The sequence below is a fragment of the Mustela nivalis genome, assembly GCF_964662115.1.
Source record: "Mustela nivalis genome assembly, chromosome: 18".
In the NCBI taxonomy this organism is placed as follows: Eukaryota; Metazoa; Chordata; class Mammalia; order Carnivora; family Mustelidae; genus Mustela; species Mustela nivalis.
In genome coordinates, this window is record NC_139037.1 from 2,934,445 (window position 1) to 2,956,124 (window position 21,680).

General features: G+C 61.5%; 2 long non-coding RNA genes across 2 annotated transcripts in view; one reads left to right on the plus strand and one right to left on the minus strand.

Moving 5' to 3' along the window:
• The window catches only part of LOC309853531, a 168,877-nt gene that overhangs the window by 117,652 nt on the left and 29,545 nt on the right, over positions 1-21,680 (plus strand). The gene's annotated exons all lie outside the window — the stretch shown is intronic.
• LOC309853374 lies at positions 451-20,418 on the minus strand. Its single transcript, XR_014305629.1, has 2 exons — positions 20,291-20,418; positions 451-1,394 (listed from the first exon to the last, which is right to left on the minus strand). It is a non-coding gene; the product is annotated as an uncharacterized lncRNA (long non-coding RNA).

Genomic DNA, 21,680 nt, shown 5'->3' on the forward strand with positions numbered 1-21,680 from the left:
GTCATGTGACTCCGGGAAGTGACTTCCTGTCTGTTTCTCACCAGTGATTGGGTTACACGGGCCTGTCTTAGTGGAGCGGTGACATGGGCGATGGACACAAGGGCTGAGGCAGGTGCTCCTGACAGGTGCCCTGGAGTTCCTCTTCCCCTGGCCCACATGAACCGCGGGCAGTCGTCCATTGTCCCTGGGACCCTAAGGACACCTGCTCTAGAAACTTGCAAATCACCCTCCAGCCGCGCTCTGCCAACTTTGCCAACATAGCACCACCTGCGGAGCTCTGAAAACTCCAGACACCTAGGCCGCGTCCCAGGAAAGCTGAAGCAGAACCTCCAGGGAGGGGTCAGTGGTTTGTAAATGTTCCAGGTGTTTCCAGTCCGAGTCCCCGGCCAGCTCTGCCCAGCAGGAATGTGAGGGGAGCGCAGGGTCAGGAGAGAAAAGAGACCAAACGAATTCATTTTAATAATAGATTATATTTCATCCAACAGGTCCAAAATGTTATCCTTTAACAAGTAATCGATACTGAAAGAAACTTGAGTAAGGTATATTACATTCGTTTTCTCTATGAAGTATTTGAAATCAGCCGCGTGTCTCCGGACACATCTGAGTTTGGACTCACACACGGCACAGGACCGGTGGGCTACTTCACACCCGATCACGTGGTGGGACAGGCGGTCCCACTCTACAGAGGAGGGACTAGCCCAGGCCTCAGATTCGCGGGCCGGCTTCTATCTGCTCAGAGGAGGCAAGCGGCGCCGCGACACCAGCCTAGAGCACCCCGGGGGCCTGGGTCGATGACACATTCCAGGCAGAGATGAAGCATTCGGGAAGAGGGACCTCGCTTCCCCCATAGGCGGCCCCTACGTGGAGGGAAAACTTGATTCCGTCTGTGTAGCAGCTCGCCTGGGGGCACGAGCCCGCGTCCGTCTCTGGCTTGGCGCGGCCGGCCTGGGGTCTGCATCTTGGAGGGCCTGACGGGCACCACACCGTCCGGACAACCTGGGTGGCTCCTCTTCCCGGCACCTCGGCAGCCCACCCCCGTGTGGGCAGGAGCCAAGGCTCCAGCACTTTCTCAGGGAAGCCCTTGGAAGGTTTGTCCTCCCCTCGGAAACTCCAGAAGCACGTCCCGAGAACGCACGCTGAGCTTCGGGGTCGTCAGAAGAGCCTGGGCTAACCCGGGGCCCCCAGGGCATAAGGGGGCAGCCCCACGTGCCCCAGGGAGAAGGAGGCCGGCGGTGACTCACCTCAGGGAGCACGCACCCAGCACCAGAAACACATTCAAACCAGCTTCTTATATAACTCAGCACATTCTTCCTCATCCTTGCGGTCGGAGTTTTCTAGAACCCGCCAGCAACCTTCTGGTTCATCTTCTGGTTTTGATGTGCTGTTCTCCACCTCTGAAAGGGGAAATGGTCAGGAGACCTCAGGGTCTGTTTTGTTTTATTTCGCTTAATCTTTGGTGATGAAATGGAGGCAGCTCCCTGCCAGGGCAGGGCCGAACCTGGTGCTCCTTGAAGGGAGCGTGGGCCGTGAGGAAGGGGAGTGCGGGCCGCGGCTCAGGGGCGCGGACGCGGACCCCCCAGAGCTCAGGGAGGCCGGAGTCTCGCTGCGCTGTGATCTGATTGTCCCTGTTAACACTCTTCCTCGTGGCCCTTAGCTCTGAGCCACGTGTTCACCAGCGTGAGACCACGTCCTGAAGGACATGCGGGATGTGCCCATTTCACAGACAAGCCGGCTGGTGCTCGGGGAGCTGACGTTGCCCCAGGAAAAGGGGAGGTCGGGATCCCAGCCCAAGGCCCTCAGGGCTGCCCCAGGGGAGCCCCCGTGTGCCAGACTCCACACCGGACGCTCAGCTTCTAAGATGAGAACGCCTGAACGCTGTCCTCAAAGAGTTCCCGACCGGTGAGAAGACGGCCCCAAACCCAGGCCGAGTCCCACGGATCGCCCCGAGGCAGGGTCAGACAGACGCTGCCACGGCCGCAGCGTCGGCTCCCATGCAACCCCACTCTGTGACCTCGGTTGGGGGCTTCCCTGTCTGGGCCCTAGCGTCCCCATATGATGTGGGGCTCTAGGTGCCAGGCCGGGGGGCCGGCTCACAGCAGGGGCTCCACAACCAGACCGCCAGGGTCCCAATCTGGGCTCTAACGCGTCTCCCCAGTGGACCTTGACCGGGTTACCGAACCCCCCTGTGCCCCACTTTCCCCTCCTGTGGAGTCAGCATCCTCAGGAGCGCGGTCTGTTCAGCACGTGATGACCACCAGCTGCGGTGAAGACGCCAGATTTGTACGAATCTGACGTGTGTGAGTGTACAGATCTGTGCGAATCTCAGTGAGGATGCCGTGGCCGTGTGTGCAGTGAAGGCGGAGCCGGACGGCCGGAGACTCCCCCACGCGGTGTGAGGTCGCGACCCTCCCATTCCGGTCGCTCCTGCTGCTGGAGACGCAATCGGGCTCCCGGGAAGGTCGCACCGCGGTCCCGGCCGGCCGGCTGGTCGGCCACTGGCCTGTGGGCCAGCTCCCATGGGGCGCCCCACGGCACGACCGTGAACGGGGTGTGCAGGAAAGAGGTGAGCCCTTTGCTAAAGCCCCTGTCCTTGACCACCACCGAGGGATACAGTGTCTTCCCTGCCCGCTGTCGTGAAGTGGGGAATTCCTGCCTCCTCGAGCTGCTGGAAGGTGAGAAAACAGTAGTTTCTACAGTTAACAAGGACCGCTTCCTTGAGCACGTACCCTGTGCCGGGCGTCACGGAAGGGTCTCACACACGAGCACTCCCTGCGTTCCCACAACAGCTCCGGGAGGCAGGCCGCCTCCTTCCCCCATCCTGCAGACGAAGGAGCTGAGACACACGGATTACACGTTAAATACACACAGACCGGAGCGGCGGGGGGCGGGAAGCTTACTCGCCAGCAAACCGTGTCTCTTCCCCACAGCAGGGTCACAGCAAGAGACCCCTCCCTCCCTGGTCCACAGGACGGGGACCCACCAAGCGGTCCGTCCTACCCAGTGCCTGGCGTAAGGCTACCCCCTTGCTCGGTTTGACTCTGGCGGTCCGGTCCCAGACTTCCCAGGAGTCTAAGTGGACATCTGGTGGACGTGAGGGCCCTGCAGAACCGACAGCGGGTCCAGTAAGAGTGCTTTGGGACAGTAGCGACCGTCTGGTTTCCGGGAAGCTTCCCTGACCCTCAGAACAAAGCCCCAGGATGTCCGCAAGCAGCCCCGTCCACCGGATGCCTGCGGGGGACCCACCGCCAGAGTGCCAAGTGCAAAGGCAGGGGTGCGGCAAACGAGCGAAGCAGGGGCGGCCACGTAAATACCGGACAAAGGGGATTTTATGGCAACACCAGCCCCAGCGCTAGATGGCCACTGCCCCGTAACAGAGGGGTCGATTCATGAAGAACACAGAGCAGGCCTAGTCAGCACCTGCTAACAGCAGGATCTCAAGGGAATCGAAGCTTCCCCTGCCGCGCTCGGAGCCATGCCTCGTAGGTCACGGGCAGCGTGAGACAGAGCCCGGGGAGTGGCCGGGTCCGAAAGGAGACCCCGGCCGGGGGAGAAAGGGCCGGAAGCAAGAGCTCACGCGGCAGTGAAAGGCGGGAACCTCTCATGCTGGAGCAGCCTGGGGAGGGAGGCAGAGCGAGGAGGGGGCCGTGCCGCCGAGGCGGGGAGTCTGGGAGACCAGAGGAGCCACGGGGTGGGGCGGGGGCCACTGATGTGAGCCGGCGCCGTGCATGGCCACGAGACTGGAAATCACGCGGGCAGACCTTCCTGGGCCGGCAGGAGGCACCAAAGGAGAACTGGGGGTGGGAGGAGCCGAACAGGTTACCACCCCGACACCGCTGATGCTAGTGTCCGCAGGCAGCCCCCCGGGCAAGAGGGCTGGCTCCCGTGTTTGGTGGAAACACGCCCCCTCGCCCAGACTCTTGTTGCCCAGCACGTAGCTGGTCCCCTAAGATGTTTCTTGAGTGAATAAACAGACCAGAGGTCCACGGCTTCCACTTAGGAGATCCGGGAAGGAATAGAACCCCGGTCCGACTGAGTGTGTGTGCGAGCGTGAGTGTTTCGGGAAGTCACAAGTAGAAAACGTAAACGCTAAGTCCCCCAGCGCAAACTGGAGCTCACCCTCAGCCTTCTCGGACGAATGACCCAGAACGAACCTGGAGTGCCAGAGTCTCTTCCAGCCAGAGTCGGTGCTCCGGATCCACTCTGCCTGATGAGAGCCCCGCAAGGACTAAACGTACTTTCTGCTTCGTCTAGAACAGCCGCCGGACTCCGTCCAGGGGAGGCCCCGTGAGGAGGATCGCCGTGTGCCGGGCCCCCAGGCAAGTGCAGCGTCAGCCCCAGGAAGATGTGTGAGGCCAGAGGCGGGAGAGGCCAGGGGGCCAGTCTTCTCACATGTGAGCCGCAGGACCCCTCCCCGAGGCGGACACGTGGCACGTGTGATCATGTGGTCCTGCTGTCCCCACGCGCTGCTGGCCACGTCCGCTTCCTCGCCTGTCCGGGTCCGCAGAGCTCCCGGCCTGGGACGATGTCCGCGGATGCTCCGCCAACACGCGTAGTGAGGAGCACGGGAAAGTACCTGCCGACCTCGACCTTCGATGCCAGAGCCGGGTATAGCCCCGACAGCAACCGCCCAGGATGGCGTTTTCGTCCATGACGTCACTTTCCAAAGGTCGGGCATGTGGCCCCAGGGAGCTCCGGATGGGTGGACCATCCATGACCCCTAGGGGCTGGACCTACCACCTGCCTTCCCAGTGTTTGTGAGCACGTGACTGGGCCTCTCCGGGTCTGGTCCTGGGCCTGGCATTTCCACGTCTTGCCCACAGGACCTCAGATAGGTGTGTGTCTCCGAGTTCCTAGTGTCCATGTGCAGAGGGCCACGCTGGGTGCCTCCCCAGGAACGTGACCTCTGATACGAGCAGCATCAGGGGCAAAGCTTGGTTCTCCTGCTTGGTCACTGAGTGGGAAGCATGGCAGGCAGTCCCTGTCAAGCTACATCTTGTTTATTCCTCTGCAAAATGGGGATAATAAGGTACCCATCCCATAGGATTTGGGGAACCAGAAGGAGATAAGCAGGAAATGTTAGCCCAGTGCCTGGGGCCAGGGCCTCACCTTCACCCTTCCCTGCCGCTCATCCTAGAACTTCTCCCAGCAGCTGCCAGCGCCCGGGCAGGTGTGCTCAAGCCGGGAGGCGTGACCCAGTCCCCCCTCCCCGGCCCACCCAGCGCTACCTCCCTGTGCACCCTGACCTGCCCACCCGCAGGAAGGTTTGGATGTCGGCTTCTCGAGAAAGAGCAGGTGACAGGTAAACCCCCCAAAGCAACCAGCAGAGGCCGAGAGCTGTTGGAGAAATGGTGCACACCCAGCCTGTAACGACAGGCTAACGAAAGCTCCCGCGTCTAAGCACAAAGCTTATTCCTGAGCTCCCTGGCAGTCCCAGCAAGAAGGGAAGGTGATGTGTTCTCGGCTGGTAGGAGAGGCACTGTAACCTACCGTGGGCCTCATCCCTCCCTCGGACGTGGCTCCAGGGGACATCTAGGAGGTGCTCGTAGAAGCAACATTGGAAAGCGTACGCGCGTACGTTGGCCAGGGAGGACAGAGGGCCAGTGGGCGGGGGGGCCTCAGTGGCACACGTTCAGCTTGGCTGTGAGGCTGAGCCTAGTGCCGGGATGTTTCTGAGCGTGAGAGGCTCCACTCGGGACGAGAGCAAAACAGGCGTAACCCAGGGCTGCCGGTGAGAGGAGTCTGGGGCCGGCAGCGGCGGCTGCATCCGTCATCCCAGGTTCCGTGCGGGGTATGGGGACAGAGCATTTTAAGGGACAGGCCTATCGAGTAACCATGGTCGTGTGTGTAGCTTTTTAGTGATTTCACCTAATGGCAACGTCTAATCCTTGCGTGACTGATGAACACAGCAGGGTCAGCAGGTGCTCTGGGGCTGGGGAGGGCGTGGGCCCGCCACGGTCCACCAGCTCTGCAGCGATGGCCACAAACAGCTTTTGTGTGAGGCTTCCCACGCGTGACGCTGAGGCTGCTGCAAGCCATTGACCTTCCGGATGCCCTCCCTCATTCCGCCAGCATTTGGCGTCCATACCTACCTACGGGGGGGCCCTGGCTGCTCTTTCTAGACAAGAGTTCATCATGCTCCCTTTTTGCTATGGCTGCCAGGAAGCTCAGGGCTGAATTCTGTGCTCAGCCTCTTACTTTCTGCCTCTCCCTGGTCGCCGTCTCCTCCTGCTTCCATAACCCGCAAGTGTCCTCTCCCTCTCCAGGGACCCCAGCTCGGACGTCCCCCGACTCCTGAGCAAACCTCTTCCTCCCGCTTCTCAGCCTCTCCGGGGCCTTCATTTCTCTCCCTTCCTGCCGTGGCCCCTTCCGTGACCAGCTGAGGCTCCACGACCTCTACCTTGGGGCACAGTCCTGCCCACACTCTGGACGTCCCCGCACACCGAGGGCGCGCCGGACGTGTTTCCCTCCGCTCAGCGCAGCCCATGTGCTCTCGCTCACGCGAGTTTTGTTCCTGCTTTAACTCCTGTCCGTGTTAGGGACGGGGCGGTGCAGCGGAGGAAGGGCGCGGAGTTCCACCTTCCTCTGGGAAAACGAGCTCAGAAATGGCCCGCATCTTCTGAGCGCAAGCCCGCTGAGGGACCAGGGAACGGTTTCAGAGAAAATCCGCTCTGATTTCCTTTCCGCTGTCCCCACGGGCGCGTGCCGCCAGGAGAAAGAGGAGACCTGCCGGTGGGGACGGTGTGGCGGACGGCCGCGCGTGCAGACGACTTCCTCAGCTTCTCTGTCTTCTGGGGGCCCCGGGGGCTCTGGAAGCATTCTGGGTGAGCGGCCAAAGAGGGACTTTCGGCGTGCTGTGTCCTCCCACTGGGGCCGCCTCCACATGCGTTCGTGAGACCACAGGTGTCCCGCTGACGGGGGCCACCGTGGGTGTCCCTGCCTAGTCACGATGGGCTTTTCGTGTTGGCTTGTTTCGGTTTTCCTGAAAACACACATGGTGGGACTTTTTCTGCTCTGGAGGCAGGACGGGGCCCTAACGTGAGAGCAAGCCGAGGTGAAGACGGGGGCACCACCATGGGGGGGGGGGGGCTTGGGCATCGCTGTGTCCACCCCGTCCCTTCAAAGTGGGGAAACCAAGGCCAAGTGACAGAGCCGAAAACAAGCCCGCCGTTCTTAGTGCCCCGTCTGAGGTTATGAATGGATGCTGGGGGGACTCCGAACCCCCGTGTCCACCACACCTGGCTCCCAGACCCCACCGGCCAGCATCTCGCCCACCCCGTCCGGCCAGGGTTCCCATCCTGCTGGCATCAGAGCCCCGGGAGCATCGTTTCGTTTCTCTCCCCGGTGTCTCGCTTGTGGTGTAAAATGAGCTCAGCCGTGAGTTTCAGGAACAAACACCTGCCGGCCCTTCGGTGGCAAGAAAGAGAAACCAGGGGGTACTTTCCTCCTTTCCTGCCAGCCAGGGCTGGGCCCCCAGCAGGCAGGACTGCTGGGGACAGCTCGGGGAGGGACTGGAGGGGGGCTCGGCGGTCCCCAGGGGGGCTCGGCGGTCCCTGGAGGTCCCCTGGGCTGCCCGGGAGGCAAGAGGAAAGTCATTGCCTCCCGCCCTGGGCCCCTATTCCGGCACTCCGCACACATGCCCTGAGCTGCTCCATGCCCCCATAAATGCCCCTGGTCGCTCTGGGGCACACGTCCCCGAGCCTGTCTTGCAGGGCAGTACGGGTACAGAGTGTGCCGGTCCCCCGCGCAGGTCTCTACGGAGTTCACACGCAGTCGCTATTGTCCCTGAGCGCCAGGCCCCCTCGTGGTCACCACCTACCCCTATAGGGTAAGCCTGGCCTCGCCTTCAGGGCCGTGGACGCGATCCTGGGGCTGGGACTTGGCGGGTCAGTCGTCTCGGGTCTGCTTGACCACATGCTCCCGGAATCATCCTCGCCGCGCGGGGCAGCCGCAGGGGCTCGCCGCCGATGCTCTCCGTGGTGGGCGCACAGACTGCGGGGCTGTCGACGGGACACTCCCGTTCCAGTCGGCGAAAAGAAAAGCCGGTAAAACAGCAGTGATGTCGGACGATTCCTCCCTGCCTGGACGCGGAGTCTGGGGCCGCACAGCCCCGCGCCCCTGCATGTGTTGACACTGAACGTCCCCGTCCCGGGCGCCCGACAGACCCCCGGGAGGAACTCCTTGGGGACGCATGTCCACAAGCGGAATTTGGAAGCTACTGGCATCTTCTTGGGAGGCCGCATCTGCAGACACGTCCAGCCCACAGACACCCTGTGGCCTCAAGGGCAGCGAATGGGCTCGGTGGTGAGCAAATATCCCCCCATTTCAGGGCAAGGGGAATTGGAGGACGGTGCTGTGACCCGCCAGCAGGGGGCGCCGCCTCCTTTGGGATCCTCCGGGCCCCGGGGGTCTCAGGCGGTTGGAGAGCCCCGCCGGTGGCCATGTGGCTGTTGCGCCTGTCCCTGTGCCTTCCCAGTGACCCCAGACTTGGTCTGGGGCTGGCCTGAGCCCCAGAGGTTGGCCATCGGCAAGGGGGCACAAGTGGGGGCTTGCAAGAGTGTGCCAGGCAGGAAGGGGTCCTGCTCGGACGTCCCCTGTGCCGTCACTTGGCCATCAGGAAAGGAAGGCAGAAAGCAAGGAGACATCCTCGGAGCCCATCGCAGCACTGGAGCGGTCAGGGGTCCCCCCCCACACACCCGGAGCCAGCAGCCTCCAGCATCTTGCTGAAGCTTGTCCCACCTCCACGTCCCGGCCCGGCCTCTGCACCTTGAACGGCAAGGATAAGAAGGAAAGTAAAAATGAAAGAAAGTGGAGCAAATCCTGAGAGCAGAGTCTGTGCCGGGACAGCGCAGCGGCAGGTCAGGGTCAGCCGTGCCCTCACACCACACGTGAACCTCGGCACGACTCCCCGGCCTTGACCACAGCCCTGGGCTCGGGGACCAGCGCATGTCCCCGCCTCGGCTCCTTCTCTGGCGATGACCGCTCCTGTCCGCGCCCTGTCGTCGGCCCACCAGCATTCCCTGGGCCCCCGCGGTGTGCAGCGTGTGCGTGCAGGACCCCCAGGGGCAGCAGGGCCGGACCCCGTTCATGAAGCCCTCCAGCGAGGTCCCCAGCCACAGATGTCACAGGAAGACCCCCCAGCCCGGAGCACGATGCTGCGGACTCGGCACCTCGGCTTTGGCCCCTCTGCGTTTCTGAAGGATAAACCAAGCAACGGATTCTGAGTCCATGAGCGCCCGGGTGTGTCTAGAGTCACAGCAGTGACCCCCCAGCATGGCCCCCTGTCCGGCCACCTTCTCGTTCATCCGCTTACCAGGATCCCATCGCACAGATGAGCAAACAGCTTGAGGCCCCCCAGAAAACTGGGGCAGAGGAAGGGGGGCCAGCACAGGCGTTCTGGGTCTCGAGCACCCCGACACCGCCATGCTTCCCTGCCGGACATGGAGCCTGCTGGAGGCCCAGACGGGGCAGCCTCATGGGTCCGTGGGCATCTGGGACGTGGGACGAGGTTCCAGAGAGGAGGATTTTCCTCCAGCGGCTCCAGCGGCTTCGAGGAGCCACGGCCCGAGATGTTAAGGGTCCCGCTCCGGGAGCAGGCGGCCGTCCTGGGAAAGCGCACGACAACCTGCGCGTGCCGTTAGGGACACTTGGCCAGCTTTCTTTTTCACTTTTTCTTTTTGGGTTTTTTTTTTTTTTTTTTTAAATTCCCCACGCTGTGTTTTGTTTGTTTCTTCTTTTCTTCCCCGACTCTGTGTTCCCCTGTGCTTTCCAGGCTTCCTGCCTTGGGCCCGTTACTCGTGGAATTAAAGCCCCGTAGCTTTGTACCGCCCGATAAGCCAGGGCGTCCGGCCCCTCGCCGATTCTTCTCCGAGGAAGAAAGGGACTGCGGGGTAATCCAGGTGCCCGGCCAGTGGGACTCAAACTGTGTCCTTGTCTGAGCATGGCGTCCAGGCAGACGGGACCTCAAAGGACATCCTTCGACACTCGGCCTCCATGCCAGCGCGGAAACGTGAGCGCGTCCAAGCGCCAGGGTGGGGGTGGCGGGAGCCCTGCTGGTGACCCTCCAGAGGAGGGAGGAAACGGAGACCCCGCGTGGTTAGATACTGCCCCTGGATCCCACAGCTGCCTCTCGCTGTCACCTGGGCCCGGCCACAGCAGACCCCCCTGCTGCTGGGGGAGGCCGTGAGGACACAGCTGCTGGTGGCAAGGACGGACCCTACCCTGGGGCTCCTGGCCCAGCCCCATGCTCCTTGAGGGCAGGTATGCCGGGGACCCTCAAGGAAAGCCCCCGTGACATGAAGGAGTGAGGTTCGGTCCCCGCACCTCCAGCCACGCAGCCGCTACGCGCAGACGCACTCCCGAGAGTCACTTCCTCCGTCCAGGTCCCCAGTGGGAGACGGTCCCAGGCCGGTTCCTTGAATCCTTGCCGGAGCCCCGGACCAAGAAGACCCTGGAGGCAGAGTGCGGTACAGCCGTCTGCCAGAGAGGCGCGGTGACCCCGGGATACACTCTCTGCGCTGTCTGCTTCCAGAAGCTTCTATGTGTCCCATGTGCACTGTGGCACTCACAGCGCATCACCTCCCTGACCTCAGCAGAGCGAAACTCTTTGTGTGCTCAGGGCCGGCACCGTTTGGTCTACAAGGTGGCACAAACTGTGGAAGAGGGGTGAGCCCAAAGCCCGCCCACCCTCGGGTGTGGACACAGAAGCCTCAGTTCCCCATCTGATGGACACCAGCTCCTGGTCCAGGCCGAGCTGAGGACACTTCTCTCCCTCCTGTGAGATGCCCACAGCCACGGCTGCCCACGGGAGCCCTTGTTTTCCAAGGAGCTCAGCACCAAGAATACCACTCAAGCGCCACATTCGTCCTCGCCATTACCTGAGGGAGGGGATGCTGGAACGGTCCCCGTGTCCCTCACGGGGAAACCAAGGCACCCAGAGGATTGACAGACCCCGTGGCTAGAAAGTCAGGGTGCTGGAAGTTGAGCCCCACAGTGAGGCTCTAGGCCCCAGGGACAGGACCGCCCCCCCGTGGTCCTCTCGAAGCCGGGCACGTGATGCCCACGTGGTACAGCAGGGGCCATGTCCACATGAGCCCTGCACCGATCCTGCAACCCCTGCCGGGCAGCCTGGGACAGCCAGGGCCAGCAGTCAGGAAGGTGGACACTCACTCTCTCTCCCCAGGCCCCGGGGGGATGGTGACCTGAGGGGCGACTCTGCCGGGCTGAAGAAAGTCCTCCTGGGCAGCTGCATGCTGGACCCTGGGAGGGAACACAGGCCAGGGGGCAGCAGGGACAGGTGTCTCCTCTAATCCCGGGGCGTCCCACAGACGGGTGTAAGCCTCTCCCAGGGGAGAAGGCCTTAGGAATGCCCTGGAGCCCACAGAGGGGACAGGACCCCAGACATGGGTGGACAGATGTTTCCAGCCCACTGGAGAGGCTCTCGGGGAAGGCTGTGGAGCCTCGCACACCCCCCCGTGGCTCACCCAGACCATGAGTCCCAGCGGCCAAGACCCTCTCTGGCCCAGGACCGGGCCTCGTGCCAAGTCAGCAAAGGGCTTAGAGGCTCCAAGGGGGCCAACATGCAGGACACGCACGGGAGAGAGGGACTGGCCACCCTGAGGAGGCCACGCTGGCCTGGGTGGCGCGGGCGGTAACTCCCCTGTGAGGCAGGACAGGGGAGCCTTTGGGCCTCAGCCCCGGATCCAGGCTCTCTCGCTCTGCCCCAGTGCTGAGCGGCCTTGGGACAGCGGTTGCCCTCTCTGGACTTGCTGCTCCGTCCAGTGGGGCGAAAAGTCGCTCTTATCTCACAGGCTCGCAGGTCACATAGATGGACGTCACGAAGGGCTTAGAACGAGGGCCCAGCACGCAGTAAGACTCAATAAATTAGTTACTCTGTCACTAGGGCCCGTCCCTCCCCAGCAGCGGCAGCCCGGGTCCACACTGGGGCCCCACCCGGGGCCTCTCTGGCTGTCCTTGGAGAGGAGGGCGCCCCAGAGACAGCCCGGGACACCCCCAGCCTGGAGGACTGCGGGAGCCCCTCACTGGCCTCCACCCTGACACACGAGGCCACACGTGTGCACACAGGAACACATGCACACGCACGCACCGGCCGCTGCCGCCCCCGCCCTCAGCCCGAGCGGGGCAGGGCAGGGCAGGGTGGGTACAGACCCAGGGCGAGCCCTATTGCTCAATGCCAGGACCGCGCTGGGTCCCAACGGTCAGGGACCGGCTGGCAGCGCCCGTGGGGCCTCGCAATCAGGCCTCTGGGGGCCACGGGCTTTTAATATTTTTAGAGAAGTTGGGTTTCTGACAAGTTCCTCTGTTTCAGATTCTTCCTGGGCTGGGGGCTCCTACCACCCTGAGGCCCGCCGGCCACTCTAGGGGGCTCAGAGGGATCCCCGGGGGCCCCGCCACGGCTGAGTCAGCCTCCAGCCCCCACGTGGGGCATGGGGGTGCCTGGCCGGCCGGGGTGACCCCCACCAACCCACCAGCTCAGACCAGGTGCTCTGGGAGGCCCCGCGCTTTCTCTCCACCCTCTGCCCTCAGCTTCTTGTTTTCTGGTTTTGTACCCCCGGACTTTTTATCTGTAAAAGATCTGACCCGACCCGCTAGTGATCCACGAGCATGTGCGTGTCAGCCCTCAGGAGCGAAAGGCTGCCCCCCCCCCCCCCGGGAGACAGGAGGCCGCGGTGGGCGGACCCTGGCCAGAGCCTTCTGAGGCAGTTTCCTTGGTTCCGCTGTTGGCTCAGGCAGGCGTGGGCAGAAGTCATCATCCCACAGTCCGTCCCCACGGGAGCAGAAGCGGGCGGCGGCAGGTGCCCCATCGCAGCGGTGGCCCCTGGAACGTTTGGACACTGAGTGACAGGTGCCTCTCGGTGAGCCAGTCCCTGCTCCGAGAAGGGCGCCAGGTTACAAAGCAGATGTAGGATGGAAAATCATTCTCGTTCCCTTGTTCAGGGCTGTCTGTCCAGCTCTCACTGCCACCGTCACGCCCGAGCACACGTTCAGAAGGTTAAAACAACGCAAACGTGCCCTGTCACCATTCTGGGGCCTCCAAGTCTGATGTGGTCTCGTTGGGCTATAATCAGGGTGTCCGCAGGGCCACGTGCCTTCTGGAGGCTCCAGAGAAGGACTGTTCCCATGGCTGTCCACTTCTGATGGTGCCTGCTCTCCTGGCTTATGGCCACTCCTCTGCCTCCGTAGCCAGCAGCACAGCCACTCCCAGTCTCTCTGCCACTGCTCGGACCTCACATCTCTCCCAGACTCTGAGCATCCCGCCTCGCTCTTCCAGAGAGCCCTGAGGTTGCATTGAGCCCACCTGGGTCATCAGAATCTTCTTCTCACCTCAACATCCTTAACGTAATCACATCTGCCAAGTCCTTCTGCCACATAGGTCACATACCCCAGGTTCTTTAGGGGAAGGGGTCATTGCTCTGCCAACCACACTAACCTGGGACAACTTACTGGCCATCTCTTCCGTCATCTGTGAAATGGTGATGCTATGATGGTGGTGGTGGTGGTGATGGCGATGGTACCTACTCCCTCAGGGCTATTGGAAGGACTTAGTCTGTTCCCATTTACAGCTCATACAGCCACACTGAGCACAGGGTAAGTGCTCTCTGTAGGTTTGTCAAACACAGAACAAAGTTTCCCTGTAGTTCTAGCTGCACCCCGTCTAGGTAACAGACCTGACCTAGAGCACATTGATTCTTCATGGGCCACTTTACCCTTCTACATTCATCTGTTGGGTCGCCGGCTGTCCACCTCTCTGTCCAGAACATTGGCCATGATGTCTCTTTGTTCACCCAGTGCCCAGGACCATGCCCGGCCACTAGTAAGCTCTCCTGGTGCTTGGTAGAGAGTGAGTATGGAAACCAAGGAGGTCTTCAGCTTGCAAACACTTACTGGGCCCTCCCACGAGCCAGGCATCCTGCCGGAGCTGCACACATCCAGGGGACACAGCGCAGAGAGAGCGATGAGCTGATCTTCAGGACGTGCCAGGAGCGGTTGGCCGTGCTGGCCCAGGGTGCCACCCCGTGCCCTCCCGTTACAGCCTCACGTCAACCCTGTGAGCCGGGGAGGGCTGGGACATCTGTCCTGGTCTAAAGATGCAGAAACTAAAGTCCAGAGAGGGTTCTCAGACTGCCCAGGTCACACAGCCAGCATGTAGCCCAGCTCCCTGGTCTCCCGTCTGCCTCTCGGCCCCTCTCCAGTCTTGGGGGTTAGGGTGACCCCATGACAGTGAGGCAGAGAAAGCATCCATCCCGCTTGGACGCCACACTGAACAGCTGTCCGCAGTGTCTCTGCAAGGTCAGGAAGGAGCAGGTGTTCAGATCCACCATAACAGATCCGGTGCAAATGCACCAAAATGCCCTGTGCCCCCCCCCACTCACACACCCCACTGAGATTAGGAGTCCTCAGCCCAGTGTTGACCTGTCCAAGCAGGAGAGGGAAGGCACACGGTGGTACGCGGAGAGACCGCGGGAGAGCGTTCCGGGGTAGCTGAGCAGGGACCAGGCGGGGGAGCACGGAGAACGGGGGGCTGTGATCACCAGGACAAGCCTAAGACACCGGGAGACAAACCCAAACTCAGGGGAAGCCCCCCCCACCCCAAGCATGGCCCTTGTGTCCCTAAATAACCAGTCGTGACTGTGTCTATTTCTACCTGACCTTCATCGTCCTCAGCAGCAAGGAGCAGCGACAAGGGGGGAGGAGCGGCGGGTGGATGGTGCCCTGTTCGTGCGAGTGCGAAAGCTCTCCCCTAAGCTCCAGCCTCCGCACGAGGGCCCGGGGGTCCAGCATCGGGGGCGCTGGGAGCTGCGCGTTGTGACATCCCCGGGGTGGGTCAGGCTCTTAGGGTTCAGGGGCGGTTTTTCTGATCACGCTTGAAAACTCTGGCTCAGCGTCCTTCTTTCATAATGTGGCTCAGAACATTCCCACAAACCGTCACAAAGTATTTTAGGCGACACATTTCTATAACCGTAATGTTCTTTAAAACAATTTTTTTTTTCAGTTTTGCCCTTTTGCAAAATAACTGTTCTCAGACTGATGCAGAAGCCCATTCTGTCAGAACTATTCTCAGCCAGAATCGCCCTGCAGTGGGGCCCGAGAGAGCAAGCGGAGACAGGGGCACAGGTCCTCCACGTCTGACCCGGCATCACGCTGGCAGGACCTCTGCCTTGCAGTCTCCACACCGAGCCTCCCCGGCAGGGAAGCACAAGGACACGCCACCCCAATGTCTCCTCTGCCATGGGAAAAGGCATCACTATTTGGAAGCAACCAAGACCATAAGTCATCCCTCTGCTGTCCTCCAACAGGAATCCCAGACACGGGGCTGGTCCAGAGCAGACCACTTGCGTCCCCATCAGAGGGAAAAACAGCCCCTTGGAAACTAAACATTCCTCCGTGGGCAAGATCCGGACCCGTGAAGGTACAGGGCCGTGCGTTTGGTGTTTCTATAAAAACAAAACACACGTTCGCGCCTGGGAAGGTTCCCCTCGCAAACCGCCGGCGTCACGCGCCTGTTGGCTGGGGAGTGTGAGGAAGGGGAGGCTCCCGTGTCTGCTTTCCACGCGTCTCTAGTATTTGCATTCTTGGGCCAAACCCTAATTTTTCTCGTGTGTGCTTCTTAGATTTGTACATCCTGTTTCCTTAAAAAACAATGAAGGGAAACAGCATTGTACGCGAGGACACTTGAGGTGCTCAGTCGGGTGCTGAGTGTCCTGCGGAAATGCACAGTGGCAGGAAAGTCACTGCTGTCCAGCTGAGCACTGACCGAGTCTGTCGCTTTGCATACGTGATCTCGCGTGATCCCCGTTCTGTGAAGTGGGCGCTCTTACCCTGTCCATCTCTGGAGAAAGGGTTACGCTCCAGTGTCCGCCCAGAGGCACCCCTCCGCCGCTATGCTTTTGAGATTCTCCCTTGTTTATGATATACTCGGATTTCTTTTTAACCACTGGCATCGTACGTCTGTGTACACTTGACCCTGTCAACACAGGGACCTCAGAGAAGGCTCGAGAAAGCGTTCCTCCGATCTTTGCAACTCTAGGGATCTAGGCGTGCCCAGGACATTCGGTCCCGGGCAGCGCGTGCTTCAAAGAAGGTTTTGGAGACTAGTTCGCAGGACCCACGTGGAGTTCACAGGCCCCAAGCACAGAAGCCGTGATGTTCCCTGAACCCTTCAGAGCAGGTGGATCGGGAGCTTTACTTACAAGAGCAGGTTTCTGGCGCTGACGCATTTGGTTTGCTTGGGACATTGACCAGTCAGAAGTTTGGTTTGAGAGTTTTTAACTCCCGATCGTTGGTTTTGTTTGTGACTTTGTCTTCCCAACTGCTGTTTAGCAATCCGGGTGTTTTTGAGGAACGTAACGGCATGGCTGGCGAGAGATTACACCACAGGCTTCTCGAGGCCAATGGATCAAGCATTCGAAGCAGGGCTGCCCCATACAGTGGTGCAGTCTGTGGACTGAACAAAGTGCCTGACTTTCAAGTGAGCTAAAAACACAAGCTGTATGCTGCTTTCTCTGAAGCAAGGGGGGCTCCTTTTTCTTTACCCAAAAGGCGTGGCAGTCAGCTTCCCAAGCCCTCAGGACTGGGTTCACCCGGGGGCACACCTTTTTTAACCCATCTTCCCTAGAGGGGTGACTTTTTCCAGTTCACAGGGTGCCATATAGGCTAGAGGGTGCTGACTCTGGACTAGGCTGACCCGCGAAGCAAGGGACGAGCTCAGCCGGGCCAGCCTCCGTGTGAAGGTCGAAGGGGGAAGAGAAGCCGGAGGTGTGGACTGTAGAGAAGTGAGGCTCTTAGGAGTTCTGCTCACAGCGAGCAAGAACTCTGCGGAGCCCTGCACCTCGAGGCTGGCTGTGAGCCTGCTGTCACACACGGACGAGGGCCGCAGGCACCTCCAACCTGACATTCACCACAGAGCACACCTACAGGCTCGCGTGGGTCCAAGACCATGGCCGGGAGACGGGTCCTGCACCAGCCGGGCCACTGGCCTGCAGCTGGCAAGATTTCCGTTCAACTGCTGTCAACCCGCTTGCCCGAAATCCCATCCATCCAGGACAGGTTTGTCCCGGAATGAAGGAGAGGCCGGAGAGTTGCTCTCAGGGCGGATCCGTGCTGAGCTAAGTCGCATGAAGGTATAGACGGCCGACACTAGGAGCCCTGGGATCTGGGCACCACCGGGAGGGGAGATCCTGAGGCCGTGCTGGCCGACGGCGGAGGAGGGCGGAGAGCGGAGGAGGACAGAGGGCAGCACGGACTTCTGCAGCAGCCTGTGAGCTCAGCTCTGCTCGCTCCATCCTGTTCAGCGCAGCAGCCTCTGCTGTGCCGGTCACCGAGCCTCACCTTGGTCCCTGTTCTCAAGGAGCGTTCATCTCGCAAGTAGGACAGAAATAATGCCTATTTGTGGGCTGTTCTGGGTCAGGCACTGCACGGGACATTTCAGCTGCCGGATCTCGTGGCGTCTCAGGTGAGTCCCTGGAGGCAGGGGCTGGCTGTAGCCGCGTTTCATAGAAGCAGCAGAGGCTCCGAGAGGCCACTGGGCTGAGCTCACACGGCGGCAGGACCCCCTGGCTCCAGGGCCTCGCTCACGGACTCGAAGATAGCCCCTGGAAGTCACATTTTACCTGTGAAATATTGTCCAAATATTGGATATGAAGAGGAATAAAGAGGTTTCAAGCCGTGTACTACATACAAACTCTGCTGGTTTGAATAACTCCAGACTTCACCAGCAGAAACTCACCACGGGGCATTTTTATGACCGAGGAGTTGGCAGTTAGCTTGGGCGCACGACCAAAGGTCCAAGTGAATCCTCAGCAAAGGAGGGTCCCCTTTCCTTACAGTGAAATAAGGGAGCGGGGGCCACGAGTCTGAGCCAGCGTGTCGTAAAACCGGCCTCGGTCCTGCCGAACCCGCCCCTGCACCGTGAGCAACGGGCATGTCCGGCCAGTGCCCCCAGGTCATCCCTGAAGGACACAGGACAGTTGGCGGAGGCTCAGAGAGACGCAGGGTCCGACGGTGCAGGGACACCACCAGGAGGAAGCGGGGCGGGTGCTCCGCTCCCCCACGTGCAGGTGACGGCAGGAGTGGCAGCCACAGTGGGGGCTCCCACGGCGGTCACCGCGAAGTTCTCGTCACAGTCGTGATGCTGGCGACCACGGAAGGACGCGTCCATTAGCCGCAGTAATATAGCGGTGATGTCATCCTGCGCCACACGGAGCAGTGGGGTAGTGACCAGCTGTGATGGCAGCCGTAGTCCCAGGAGTAGCCGGAGTCACAGCGGCGCGGTGTAGTCACAGGAGCCGGAGTCACAGGAGCAGGAGTAACGACAGAAGGAGTAACAGCGGTGCTAACAGGAATGGCAGTAACACGGCGGGAGTAGCCGCGGTGCGGTGCAGTCACAGGCAGGAGTAGCCGTGTGCGGTGCAGTCACAGGCGGGAGTAGCCGCGGTGCGATGTGGTCTCTGGGGCAGGAGCGGCAGCAGCAGGGGCAGCAGTGACATCCGTCCCGACCACAGTAGAAACCGTGGTGGCGGTAACGAGAGTACCAGTAACCACAGCGGGAGGAACGGTCGCCGGAGCAACAGGATGGGGCACCAGTTACAGGGGCAGTCGTAAGCCCTAGAGGCAGGGACAGTGGCCCTCAGTGTATCAGGGTCAGAACGGTGACAGCGGCGGTGACAGGAGTCCCCGGAGAAGTAGCAATCAGGGAGGAGGAGTGTGGCACCCGCTGGGCGCTGCGGCAGGTGTGTTCGGAGGGTCATGGCACCCTCATGACAAGCTACCGGCTGTGTCCCCATCACGCAGGTAAAGAAACTGAGGCACAGGCACATAAAGTATCTCATCCGAAGTCGCCCCACGAGCGTCAAAGGCGGCGTGAAGCCAGGACACAGGAGGCCTTGACCACGTGCACGCCGCGTGGGAACACCACCGGCCAGACGTCGTGCCAGGCCCTGAGTTCCAGCCTTGCTTGGCCCTGGGGAGCCCAGGGAGGAGCAAGCAGCACCCCACCCCCCAGAGAGCACGAGCAGCAGGGAGCAGAGGACAGGCTGAGGCTGTGGAGGGTGCCGGGACACCTTCCGTGGGGCCGGGGCCGGCAGGTCTCCCCAGAAGGCACATCTGAGTCGAGATCTGCCTAAACACTGGGGAAGCTGCTGCAGGCTCCGGGAAGGAGCATTCTGGCCAGGAAAGGGGGTCCTGCCCACCCCTTTCCCCGAGGGGGAAGAAGCCTGCCTTGTTCGGGACAGGAGGAATTGGGGGCGGAAGGCAGAAGACGCCCCTCCCACGGGCGCTGGGAGGAAGACACTTTCCATGAGCTGTTTTCTTTGGAAAAAATACACAAAAAATTAAAATGTCATTCGTAATCTCACCACGTTTGCAGTTCTACTGAGCAGTGACAACTCCCCCTTGCCCAGCTGCCCCGCCGAGTCGGGGAATTCACTGGCTGACAACGCAGGCCAAGGGTAGAAGGCCACGTGCGCGAACATGCAGCATCCCCGAGATCTCTGTTTCCATCCCTTGGTCCTGTGTGTGACCCCGTCCCTTCCCCAGTCCCCACGGGCCGGTCCCCAGTGGCAGCACCCACTGCTGTGGCCCGGGAGCGCTCAGGACCAGGCGGCTGGACCTCACGTCGGCGGCACCCAGGGGGCTTGGAGCAGCAGCGGCGTCCGGAGCAGCCCTGCGTCCGGAGCCTGCGCAGGGGCTCGAACACCTGGTCTTCAGGCCGCACGTGTGGAGCTGGGGCTTTCTTGCCCTCCTGGTGGTTTTCACAGCTACTTTCAGGAGGACTGGAATTTTCTGGACGTCTGACTTCCGGATCAACCGTGTTGGCACCGTGACAAGTGAGCCCCAACAGCGGAAGGAACACACCTGGGGAGCCCAGATGAGCCAGGGTCCCTTAGCACCGATCGCCTGCCCCGAAGGGCAGAAAGACTCAGGAGGACGCGGTGCTACCCTCCCCGCCCCCCAGCAAGGGATTCGCCCCCTGGATTCACAGCCGACAGTCCAGGGCGATGTCTCTCGGACGGAGGTGAGTGGGCTGATCTCATCATGAAAAGGTCAGCTCTGGGTTATTCCCAGCATGCTGGGGGCACCGGATTCCAAGCACAAAGTCAGATGAAAAACCAGCAGTCGTGAAATGATCGAGCCGGCCCGGGGCAGCAGGAACCTTCATACTGGAGGTAATTTCTCAAAAGAGCAGCACTGCTCCTGGGCCACCCCCTCCTCCAGAAGCGTGGCCCCTCCTCTCACCTGACCACGCTTCGCTCCTGCCCCTCCCCCGTGGGACCACCTGAAACCAACAGCTCCTTTCGGGAAACTCCTTCTGTGAAACTCACTCGTTCCGGGAAAACGCCTTCCTCCGTCCTCGGGTCCTCTGTGCGTCCCTGGCAGAGGTCCGTGGGTCCCGTGGGGCGAGCTCGGAGAGCGCTGGAAAGAACGGGGGGGGGGGGGGCAGTGTCAAGTGCGGTCCTGTCCCGTCAGTGTGTTCCACACACGACACATGTCACATCGCGGGTCCGCCACGCCCAAGTAAACAAATGGACGTATTTAAAAATGTAAGAAGGAAAGGACTGTGGGCTGGTAAACCTGTGCTTGGGGCTCTGGGGCAGCACTGGGGACCGCATGGGGCCCACACACCGCAGGGCAGCGCGAGGTTAAGGCGGTGGTGAACCTCGTGTCCCACCCGCTGGTCACCCCAGTGTCTTCCTTCTCCACTCAAGTAATTTCCCCACAACCGTCCTGCGACGGGCCAAACTCGGGCACCACCTTTTCTTTTTCATCTTTCAAGCTCACTCAGAACTTCGAAAGAATCCCCGTCGAGCGGTACCGAGACCATCGTGCACCTCCAAATGGGGTCTGCAAGCAGCACGATGGGGCCGCCCCGGAGGGTGGGGGCAGCTGAGAAACGTCCCATCTCGGTCCCGCCCCTACAGGGTGAGCACCGGCCTTCACGGCTAAGCCTTCCAAGCCTTGCAACTCGCCGAGTGCCTGCCCCTTCCCTGGGGACGATCCAAGGCACAAGACCCCGTGCGGGCTCTCGGGGGCCCACCCCCCAGAGAAGGGCAGAGTACCCCACCCGGAAAACAGTAAGGGGCCGCCCCTCCAGGGTGAGGCGCGAAGGCGCCCGCCTCTGGTTTCGCAGGAGGGAAAACAGACACCTCGTGGGAAGCCACATGGCCTCTTCCAGGAAGCCTCTGTGCGCCCCCAAGACAGGATCTGCCGCCCACCCACACTCCGGAAGCACTTCCCCGTAGGCTGGTGGTTTCAGCCCGACCCCAACTTGGCATCGCCTGAGAGGGCGGTTTTAAATACGGACACCCAGGCCTCTGCCCGGGGCCGCAGACGTCTTCGCGGCTCCCAGGCCGATCTCCTGTATGCCCAGGACGGACAGCGTCTGCACACGGCCCGCGCGCCGACCCCGGGTGGTCCCGCTCCGGCCCTCGCCCACCCAGACCCCCCAGGGCGGCCGCCCCCATGACTGTCCCGCAGCACCGTGCCCCCGGCCGCACAGCACAGCGTTCTCGCCATCTGCCTGCCCCACCGGACGACAAGCCCCCGGAGCCCGGCCTGTCTCAAGTCCCCAGCACGGGAGGACGTCTCACGAAGTACGTCCGTGACAGACTTAGCCAACTGGAGTCGCGAGCACGGGGCGCCGACGCATGCGTCCTTGCAACCTTGCT